Genomic DNA, 12586 nt, shown 5'->3' on the forward strand with positions numbered 1-12586 from the left:
TTTTCTTCAAAGCAAGTGTAAAATAGTTTGCTTGTGCTAGTTGCCACTTGAGACAACTTGGTAGGTCTTCATTTGACAACAACCTGGCAGGCGCCTTTCTTTCACCCTGAGGAATAGGAGAAAGAAGGTGAAGGGAGGAAAAGGAATTTAAGACAATGGCTAATGTAAAAAGGGCTGCTGCAACTTTTTATTTCACTGATTTTTCACTTTATCCTTCCCCCAATCCCTTCTTTTTGTCCCTTGATCCATCCTCAACTCCAGTTTTATTCCACCATAGTTCTCAGTCTCTTCCCTACCCGTTCTTATACTTCTCTAAGTTTCTTGGAATATATCCCATGATCCTCTTACATGATCTGTTTTGCCATATCTACTTTCATTGCAGGAAGGTATTTTCAGAGGATTCAGTATACTCATACTTTAGATAGCAATACCAAGTGTACGGTAATAATAATTGTGAGGGTTTAAAGCATGCTCAGTTAAGAAAGACTTAAAAAAAAAAAATACTGCTAAACACTACTGAGAATGTGCTGAGCTGTACAAGATATATTTTTTAATTTCTTTTCTTTTCCCAAGGTGTTATGGAACTGACAAAATGTATTTGAATAGAGAGAGACTCAGCAAAAGATGAATCTTTGAAATACAGGATTCATTCTAATCAGAAATAACACTCAGAATCCAAGGGAATTAGATTTTAGTACAAAACAAGTATGAGTCCCACACATTTTCTGTAGATAAAGAAACAAAACATATGACATTCTCACGACAGATATTAAGCTAGGTAAATTTCCAGCTCAAATAGTTAACATGCAAAAGCCTATAAACCACTGAAAAAAGTATAAAAGAGAGGTATTGAATCATCTAAAAGATAAGCTTTGTACCTAATAACATGGTAAAACCTTATTATTTTATTTTGAAAACCTTCCAATAATCTTAAGTTTGGAAAACAAGCTACTTTCAAATATTATAACCTAGAATGATTCTATGCATTCTTTAAACTTACTTCAAGTTTTTTGAGATATAGTCAAGCTAAAGACTGCTATCACTCATTTATTTATACTTATATTGAAAACTATCAAAAAGTATGTAAGTTTGAAATTTTCAGTTGGAAATTGTGTTCTCACCACAAATTAGATTTTTTTCAGGGTCTTGTTTGAGAAATTTTAATGTATAAAACAAAATAAAAAAAAACACACATACTGAAACTGTCAAAACATTTTGTTACAACTTCTAAAAACCTGACTATCCTTTTTATTTGTTTGAAAATGCATTGTTTTGAGAGGTATTTTACCTCATAAATTGTTATGTATTTTAGCATGACATTTTTATCCGGATCCAAGAAACATCCAGATCCAGAGTCTGAAACACACGTTTTCCTCATTGCACATCTTATTCTGAATTGAAGAAAAACATATTGAAATTTTGGACATTCCTGCAGAGCCATGCTTCTTGTTTAGTCTCACCTCTTCCTAACAGAGCAGAGAGTTAGATTTTTTAAAAAATAGGTAATTGCTCGCCATTGTGGTTTATATGTGGAGTATATGATCTCTAAAGTATGACTATACACAGTTAAGAACACTATGGATGGGACACGTTCTGCTTAAATAATGAAAATATCCTGTATGTAAATTTTCCAAACCCTAACTAAATAGCCATTGCAAGGAGGAGTCTGACTAGTCATGAAAGTGTTTGTGGCAGTGAAAGGCTCTGAATTGCAATATTGTCCAGGTTGGACAGTTTTCCTCTGTGCAGAGATCTTCAAAAACTCTTCCTCTCTCCATTAACTGCACAGAAACATGAGCACTTATTTTACACAGGATGCTTAATTCCATACATAAAAGTAAATGGATGTTAGATGCATAGATTAGACAGTCTGAATCCTGCTACGCCTTTAATATTTCCGTATGACTTGTAGGTACAAACCTACCATTTCTCTACAGCTTGTGGTTTTATGTCACTAATGCAGAAAAGAGATGATGTAGAAGATAAAACTTAACTAGTTGCAATTTCTTTAGCTCCTTTTACAGTCAGATTCATGGTTTTCGGAAGTGACTTTTTGTTTTATAGTATGGCATGCACCAGTAATGAAAGACATTCCTCCCTGGAGGAGTTTGCCTGGGTTGATGAGGACTGGGTTAGGGAGCAAATGAGCAACCTGGACATCCATAAATCCATGGGTCCAGATGGGATGCACCCACGGGTGCTGAGGAAGCTGACTGAAGTCATTGCTGGGCCACTCTCCATCATCTTTGCTAAGTTGTGGGAAATGAGAGAGGTGGACTAGAAGATCTTTCGAGTTCACTTCCAATCCCTGACATTCTGTGGTTCTGTGCAATCCTCCTTCTCTCCCTCCCCTCTCTCAGCACTTGGGAAGGGCATGACAAGATGACTATGTCTTCTGGTGTTGTCCTTTAGACAAGCAAACTGTTTAAAAGACACAGCTCATCTTTGTCTAAATGAATTTTGTAATGGGTCTTTGAAATGAGAGCAAAACTGTTTTCTTAATGGGACTGCATAAATAATGGCACTGCAGGTGGACTAACACACATGCGGAATATAACTAGCACTAAAACTGTGTAAAGTAGTGTGGAGGCTGACTGCTACTTCTTGTACTCATTCACAAGATGGATTGGTGAATTAAAATCTCATTACCTGCATTGCATTATGTAGCCTTGTTATATGTAATTATCAAAGTCAATTTGCTGCTATAACTTGATGACCAAATCTAAGAACTTCTTCAAAACAGAAGTGTTAACAGCATCACAAGATTTCAATTTATAAATCAAGTGCAATTTATCGGTGTCTTCGTGTTATTGTTTTTAAATGTCTGTCTTTCATTTTGCTGCTATGCAGCCAGAAGTCAAAACTTCGCTCACAGAACTAAAGGCAAAGTTGGATATGTGTCTTCTTATTTAGTGTTAACTCAAAATCTCATTTAGGAGACTTAGAGTCAAGGAAAAAGAATGGGAAGCAGAAGATATATTTGAGATCTGATTTTCATTTACACTAACTCTAAGGGCACTTATGACTATGAGGAGGAAGTACCTTGTCCTTTATAAAACTGTCATTTGAGCCTTTTGTCTACACTCTGGGAAATCTGCATTGGTGTGAGAATAGTGCAAGGTCTGCATTCAAAGCAAGGCTAGAGATAAGACTGCTTTTTCACTGTCATCACTGACTTCTGAATATAAGGTTTAGAGAATGAAATGTATTGTTATGATCAGAATGATATGAGTTGAGGAGAATGACTTATCCTAACTCAATATTCTCCAGAATATTAACCTTTAGAGTTATTTCTCCTTTAATCTATAAAATGGTGTATTGCCATGTGGAAAATTTACAAAGCACATCTACAAACATGTGTCATAAAGGTGGTTGAGAGTTTTTGTTGATGGAGGTGGTGGTGTGTGGGTTTTTTGTTGTTGTTCTTTTTTGGTTTGGTTTGGTTTTTAGTTTGATTGTTTGGGGGGACGGGGGGGGTTCTTTTTGTTTGTTTTTTTGTGTGTTATTTTTAAATCAGCAATACATTGTTAGAGTTTCGAGAAACTCTTATACTCAGGTATAAATCTGTCATCTGTGAATGCTCAGGAGTGAAAATACAAAATTAACACTTCACTGTTTTCTAACAGGTGACCTGGTTGCTCTTCTCAGCAGCTGGTGGAACCGGTGGGCAGGTGAAGCAGTCCGTGTCCCAGATTGGCCACCAAGTCTGCAGTCTGCTGCCCCTGGAAAACAGCCTCTCCCCCTAAGACTGACTGGGAAGACCTGGTTTGGATATAATGGGTACCTCATTTACTTTAAAATAAATCATGCTGTTGGTATTGCACACGTTACTTTTTAAAGGGGTTTGTGAAAATTTGTCTGTGACAGGTACTTAATGTATAAAAAGTTCCCTCTTATTTATTTTCTCATAGACCTTCATTAGGAATTACTGAAGCACAAAGAAGGAGAGTTGGACTGACACTGACTCCTATCTCTGCTAAAAGTTAGTGGAGATAATTCTTTTGTCTTTGTCACTCCAGTCTGTAGCTTAGTTTGCAGTGCAGAAACTGAAGATAAATCCATGGGCTATAGTAGCTATTTAACTATTAAATTCTACAACCTTTACTCTGAGTGAAGAGTACTTTATTCTTCAGATAGTCCCACATGTTTTGTTAGGGCTACTGGGTTTTACTTGATGCTCTGGGTGAATATGACTGGTAAACCATGCTCATCAACCTAACAATATTTGTGGTGAAAGTGCAAAATTATCATAAGTTTTCTAAGGAAGAAGATCTTGTGAAATAGGAATTTGTGGTATTGGACTGCATGTGAGCATGCGTTTCCGACCCAATGATATGGCAGATGGGTGTGATCTCATAGATGATGTGCCTAGAAGTTCTCAGAGAAGATGAAAGACAGAAGGTAAAATTGTTGTTTCCTATAAGAAATTGAGGGAAGGAGACTCTACATTCCATTGACAACCAAGCTGGGAGGAGTGGCACGCCAGAAGGCTGTGCTGTCATCCAGCGAGACGTGAACAGGCTGGAGAGTTGGGCGGGGAAAAGTTCAATGAAATATAACAAGAGCAAGTGCAGAGTCTTGCATCTGGGGAGGAACAACCCCAGGTTCCAGTATAAGCTGGAGATTGACCTACTAGAGAGCAGCGTAGGGGAAAGGGACCTGGGGGTCCTGGTGGACAGCAGGGTGATCATGAGCCTCCCCTTGTGGCCAGGAAGGCCAATGCCATCCTGGGGTGTATTAGAAGGGGGTTAGTTAGTAGGTGGAGAGAAGTTCTCCTTCCCCTCTACTCTGCCCTGGTGAGACCACATCTGGAATATTGTGTCCAGTTCTGGCCCCTCAGTTCCAGAAGGGCAGGGAACTGCTGGAGAGAGTCCAGCACAGAGTCACAAAGATGAATAAGGAAGAGGAGCATCTCGCTTATGAGGAAAGGCTGAGGGAGCTGGGGCTCTTGAGCTTGGAGGAGACTAAGGGGTGACATCATTCATGTTTACAAATATATAAAGGGTGAGTGTCAGGAGGATGGAGCCAGGCTCTTCTCAGTGGCATCCAACGGTAGGACAAGGGGTAACGAGTTCAAACTGGAACACAAGAGGTTCCACTTAAATTTGAGAAGAAGCTTCTTCATGGTGAGGGTGCCAGAGCCTGGAAGAGGCTTCCCAGGGAGGTTGTGGAGTCTCCTATTCTGGGAACATTCAAAACCCGCCTGGACACCTTCCTGTGTAACCTCATCTGTGTGTTCCTGCTCCAGCGGGGGGATTGGACTGGATGATCTTTGAGGTCCCTTCCAATCCCTAACATTCTGTGATTCCATGTAGGCATGGAGGCCACTGCATCTACAGCTGCAAGTAGACCAACACCCTAGCTGTCCCTTGCTGGGTGGGAATTTCCTAAAATTTTTAGATAGAGAAATGAGATTATTGTGATATGAATGAAAAATATGTGTATGGGAATAAGGACACAAATCTGCAGGCAAACAGGCCTCTGATTCCAGTCCTCATTCACCACACTGTTTTGGCAGGGAGGGAACTGGCTTTCTTGTCTCTGTTCATGATGCACAATCGTAGCTAAAATGACTTTGTACAAGAGGCGATATCCCACGTGCTCATGCAATCTATATCAAACTACAAAAATACTAAATCTCATCATTTTTAACTCTGCCCGACACCTTCCTTCCGCTGTTCTTCTGAATGCTAGTCAGTCTTTGCATTTCCTTCAAAAATCAGTATAATTTTGAAACTCTTTTTTGGGTTTTTTTTGTTTAATTTATTTTAGAAAATCATTCTGACTTTTGATTTAGAAAGGGAACAAGAGAAGAATGTGTCTCACTGTGTAATCATCAGCTGAGTCTTACCATGCTAGTAACAAAACTTTCCACACGCAAACAGACCTAAGTATAGATAAAAGCACTAACTCTGTGGAGAGCCTGCTGAAATCATATGTGCACTCCAGAAAGGAGACTAGCACTTCTACAAGTGCAACCTGAATTATTCAATCCGTATTATTGATTCTTAAAGTATTTTATGATCATTGTGACAATCAAACAAAGTTATCATTTAAACTTTTACCTGTAATTAATTTTTATAGATATGTTGACATATTTTTATTACCTACAGTTTCCAGCTAAAATTCATATTACTTTATTTTAGACATGTAGCACAGGCATGTTGTACTTCTGTATAGAAAAACGTGAACTGTTTTGCACAGAATTTATTAACAATTATTGCAAGAATAGCTGTACTAATATTGAATTATAATACATATTTTACATCATTAAGCAGTCTTTTATGCAGTAAAATTGAGGTAGAAGTATAATGTCATGCAATTTTGCCAATATCCTTTTATTGTAACCAGACTACCTACTGCTGCATGGTTTATGAAGTGATGAGCCTTGCACTTAATGGAAATTTACATATAATAAAACATCCTAGAAACTGTTTCTTGCATAGTGAGAAAAAAGTGGTAGAGGTATAAAAGAAAAAGCTTCTGCTGATGTTTGTCTTGGATGCTGTTTTTGCAGGAGTGTATCCTCATTTCTTTCACTGGAATTAGTGACTTATCTTTGAATGAGATGCAAACTAGACCATTTTACCCATGACGTAAATCCATGTCTTAAATTAGACGTTATGTAGCACTTTGCTTGATAGAAATGGTGAAAGGCAGGCTAACAACAGTGTTTTGTAGCTCATATGCCTTATAATATAAATGAATGTGTGAGATTTTGGAAGACAAATTTATCTTGCAGAATACCTGGCTTTAGTGATGTATTATTTACAATTAAAGTTCGTTGAACTACTGGCACCAGGTTTGTCTCTAAGGAGTCAGCCATCATTTGCTGTGAGGTGTCTAAAGAGATATTCCACATTCCTCCCAGGGCATTAAATTTGTAGGCATTTACTCTGCTAGTGAAGTGATTGGCCAAAGATTAAACAAAGAGTCTGCCTTGCCTTCTTGTTTGTTAATAGATAAGTACAATATCAATTTATATAAGTATATGTAGCCATGCAGAGGGCTTAGGGTCAGAGCTGTCCTTGATGAACACGATCTCCACCCCAGAGGTGGTGCGATTGCATGGATTTTGCCATTTAAACGCTGTCAGGAACTGATAATCTATCTGCAATATCCCAGTGATATTCTGCCTGTTGAGCAATTCTGATAGTCAATGAGTTTTAACAAATTGGCTCTTTGACATTGTACCCTGTGTGACCCACTTCTCTGAAGTTCTAGTTTGTCCTAGATATTTCTGGTTTTAGCTTGAGTACTTCTGTCATCCCAAAGCCTTAGAGATATTCATACAGTGAACAGTAAATACATGTATAATATTGAACATAAATTAGATTGCATCTGAAACACATTTTTGGAGGACATAATTTCAGTGTTCATGCCACTAGACTTCTCTGATGTAAATTGAGTGTGACTCATAAATCGACATGGGCTTCCCAAAACAGTTTTGTAAAAACAATATGTCTATTGTATTCCGCTAGTCCTTCTATATAAAAGGTGAAAGAGATTTGATTGCTTAAAATAAACAAAGAAATGGAGATGTCAGTCCCATTACTGTCTGCATCTCTAGCCGACATAAAGATACATGCTGCATTCTAACTGAAAAGCTGATGTTAATCTACCAGATAAAAGTTGAAGATTAAAAGGTGACATTCAATTTGGAATATTCCACAACAGAACTATCATCTGAAGTTTTTATTTTGATTTGTCACACAACTTTTGCATTCAGTATCTACAAAAGATGCTTTATAAAGCACCATGAATTAGATTCCTTGTGCTCACATATTTTATCACTGTATGAATGTGTATGTATGTATAAAAATATTGCACAAAACACTAAAAACAATCAGTAGTTTGAAAATTATGAATTCAGAGAGTTCTTAGTCCTTACAGTTCAGCAGCTAAATCTTTCATGTCAATATCAAACAGGAAGAAATAAGGTACTGCTGTGACTGCAGATGTGGTTGACTGAAAGCCTAACCACATTTTATAATAATTAAGATTAGATTTTATGCCATATAGATTCATGTCTTTTTTGTGCTTGTCTAGATCACAATAGTGTTCTGATGACACTGATATTAGTCCTTGCTTACATGCACAGCATAATGACTCAAAGTGTATATGAAGAGTGTGAACTAATATCTGATTTACATTCCTATTAAACAAAGTTTGGTTTTCCAAACGTAAAAGTTTCAAGCTATCTGGCTTTGTTCTTTCATTTTGTATTAGTAATTCTTGAAATATAGTCTTCAAAGCCTTCAAACTGAATGAAGCACTGCTACACATCTCATTTTCTTTTGGTGTTCATTTGTAAGGATGATGATGAGTTAATTTGATGTCCATGGTGGAAAAGCCCTGCTGAGATTTGTATCAGTGGAATTCCTGTCAGAGTTTCTGCTATGTGCCCTTGCCAAAGTAATAACTGCAGCTGATTCCCAAATGTGCTCATCACAGATTTTCAACAGTGCATGCAAAATTGAATTATCTTCTGCCAAAGGTAGGTCTCTGGTCTGACTTGGACCGAGTTACTGCTGTGTGGGAAAGGAGAGGAAAATTAGTGTGGGAGTGAAAAGAGGAGCCAGAGTCCCTGGAAAGCTGGACCTATCCATTTCTAATGCTTCCAGCAGAGCAGCAGCACAAACAGATGCTGGTAATAATAATAGTAATAGTAATAATGATAATAATAATAAAGCAATACTTTTTGGTTTCATGGCTGTGTGTGTTGCAGATGTTGAGGAGCTGTGTCTGTAGGATCTATTTCCAGAGAGCATCATAAACCAATCATCACTGCATGGACCAATCCCAGAGGTGTGGATAAGTAGGAGCGGACATGTGCTGCATTTCTGAGAAGAATATAGGATATTTACTGGCTTTGTTACAAGAACTAGGGTAATTTTTCAGCTCTGAATTTTTAGATTTTAGATGTTCGTGATCTGGTTTGATTTAATGTCTAGTCCCACAAGGAAAATAGGCAAAAAAAGCCAAAGATATAATGTGTATAACTCTATTAAGGAAGGAAAAGAAACACCATGGCAAAAAAAAAAAATCCAAAGCCCTATCTAAAATCTGATTCACATGTTGCAGAATAATTTACACATTAAGCCCTGTCTGATTCTATTTGCATAGATGTATGTGTGTGTGCTCAGACAGCCTACCCATGGTGGGACACTATGTAATTCCACATGTTAGATTTTTCACATGCTCTTCAGTAACCACTTGAAACACTAACCAAACTTGTTCTGCAGAAAATTCAGCCCTGGTAAACAAGGTGAGGAAAAGCCTTGCAATAACAGAACCACATGATATTTTATTATGAGGCTGAATTTACTTGTTATTATGGAGGAAAAAGAAACATATTAACCTGCACAAAATAATATGGTATTCAGTTACAGATCAGTTCAGTAATTTTTTTCAGTTATTTTTGCTAGCTACCTCTTTCTTGTTTTATTTTTTCCTTCACTTTTCCTTTTGGTATTTTTAGTTAGGTTTGGTTTTTCATTTATGCAATATAGGGGCAGAAATGAGATATTATAATAGTCCCACAGATTATGCCCTTTTTCTCAGCACTAGCTTTAAAAAAATAAACTCAGTAACTTAAGTCAAAGACAACACTGTACCCTAAACTCTAAAAGGTGTCAAAATATAAGAAAATGAATAACTGAACCCAGGCTTTTGTTGTTTTTAATGAAATAGTGAGATATGAAAATGAAGATGCTCTTATTTCAAATAATTCTTGTTACCTGGGGAAACAAGACATTACCAACTCACACAAATGTGTTGCATATTCTCATATAGGTATTTGAGGGGAGGGGATGAGAAGGAGAGGAGAATGAGTTTTCATAATGACAATATCCATATTTTTATGTGGATTTTTTGCCTGGCTGGAATTGTAATAGCCAGCAGGAATATATTTTGCTCAATGATCTGTACAGACTACACTTTTTTTTTGCTGAAATTGCCCTCCTGGCATTTTATTTTGTTTCAATAATCAGCTCAGAAGAACACAAAGCCAGAGGGAAATTTTCACAATGAAGCAAATATTGAAGGCTGATCACAAAGTGATCATTAGCTGTGATGACACTATGGTAGGATGCTGACTTGCCATCATCCGAGACGTGGCCTTGCAGTAAATATGAATCTGTATTTATGCTTAGGAGGAAAAAAAAAGCACCTTCATTTAAAAAAACCTGAATTTTTCCTCACAGCATGCTGAACAGCAGAGCATGTGTTTCTGTATTGTAACTGAGAGATATATCTAAAAAAGGAGGTTGCACCTATACATCATTTCACTTATTCTGTATACCAGAAAAATTATGCAGACCCATTCTTAGGTTTTGCTTTTTAGAGTTAGAAACAATTAATTCACTTTTCCAGAAATATAGAAAAAAACCACAGATGTTATCATACCAAAATACATTCTGAACAAATCTGCATGGGCTTCAGCTGAAGAAAGCATTTCCTTTCAAATAATCTTTTATTTATAGGTTAGAACTAAATTACAATTAAATGCTATTTTACAATAAGACAAAGAAAACCACTAAATGTCAGTGAACAATTCAAAATTACTTAGGAAGCAAGGGCCAGCTGAACCACAAACAAGATAAGTAAACCACAAAGAAAAAGTGAATCTGAAATAGTACATTTAGTAGCGAATGATGTGTGCACATTTGGTATTTTTTCTTCCTTTAGCATATAGGACATTTATAAGAACTTTAGACCTGTATGTGCTTAGCACATAAGAGGAGACATAGATTTGGTGGGTTTATTGCTTGGCTTTTGTCCCATTACAGGAGCTTTAAAAGAGAATAATGTAACCTTAAAAGAGTCACCTTCAAGGTTGACAGGTAGAAGCATTAACTTCCCCGGAAAACAACCGTTTTGCTTCCTCTTTTTTTTTTTTTTTTTTCCTCTCCAAGTATGAAATGCTGATGGAGAAAAAAATGGGCATTTATCATTCTCAAAAGAACATTCTGTTTGACGGGGGGTGAATGTCTGGGCAGAGTACCTAGAATTCAGCTCTTGATCAGCAAGGAAAGTTTCTTGTTTTTATTGTTAGCAGGTGGAGTGTGGGGCCTGTAAACCACAGCAAATGATGCATAAAATAATATTGCTTCAGCACAAACAGAAATTGCAATGAGGTTGCTGAAATGGACTAAAACTCTTTGCAGAGTCCCCGTGTAGTATAGTGACTGCACTTCAAAAGGTTGTTCCTGCAGGAAGGTGAACTTTGGAGGAGGAGTCATATTGTATAAGATGCCCCACACGGTAGATTCCAAGACTGGCTGAGACAGATTCTATGTTTTCCACAGTTGTAGTACAAAATAATCACCTTATTAGTCTGCTTGATCATGGGGCAGAGCTTCACTGTGGAAATGCGCTACTGCATCTCCTCCTGCCCCTCTTATGATGTTTTGTGTTTATAGATGTATTAGTTTGTAATTTCAGACCACAGTCACACACACAACTGACATATTAGTCTTATCTTTCCTGCTCCCTAAACGTCAATCTAGATTTATTTTAAAACCAAGTCTATCATTAAACCCCATTGTGATCACCAGAAAGATTTGTATGTTGTGGTGCCTTGAAGGCTGAGGCCAGGAAAGCAAGAATTCATGATGTTCCAGTCCACAGCAAATGTGAAAATTTATTGTGGACTTGGAACAGGCTGCCCAGGGAAGTGGTGGAGTCATCATCCCTGGAGGTGTTTAAAAGACATGTAGATGATGTTTTTAGGGACTTGGTTTAGTGCCAGTGTTAGGTTAACAGTTAGACTCAATGATCTTGAGGGTCTTTTACAACCAAAACGATTCTGTGATCCTATGATTATATGACTTTTGAGCCTCAAAAGTGACCAACTGTGGACATGGTGCTATGTCTAATATCATAACCAGGATGATCATACTCCCAAGGGTAGCATACAAAAGAGCTATAAAAACATATAGTTTGGTTACATGTGTCATTTTATGCATAACTGGCACAGGACCCATACCATAATTGTGTGTAAATATATAAGACCTCAATTCGGTTTGCAGAAGACCGTGCCAGCCTAATTGAGTTATTCTGCGCTACTGCCTGATTTGAGTTTGACTGTACCTGCTTCAGGCCTGAGACTCTCTGGCGTCCTAGTCTTTCATAAATGCCCCTGTGGTAACCATCTGCTTTGAGCAACCCTTCATGAGCTATGAGTATGAAGTAACTTTCAGCATTTTGGGCCAGATATGTTCTCCTCATGTGCATATTATGCAATCGACCACAGTTCCAGAAGAAGTCATGAGAATTGCTATGGAATTAGTCAAAATTCTTCTTAAAGTCAAAATGAAAATTTAGGGTTGATATATTCTGATATATCAGTTTACAAACAGTAAATACTCCCTTTCTGAAAATAAATAAATAAATAAATAAAGGAGGAGTGAGGAAGCTGCCCTGTAGTTGGAGGATAGAAAGGAGGAAAAAAATGGGAGGTGAGGGTTGGAGCTGTTACACCTGGGTGACTGAAACTTTTAAGCCATCTTACATATCTGACTTGGCATCAACCTTTCCAGCAGACCTCTAAATGACAATTTCTAATTCATCAGGCTCAATTCTG

Source organism: Nesoenas mayeri (assembly GCF_963082525.1).
Source record: "Nesoenas mayeri genome assembly, chromosome: Z".
Classification (NCBI taxonomy): Eukaryota; Metazoa; Chordata; class Aves; order Columbiformes; family Columbidae; genus Nesoenas; species Nesoenas mayeri.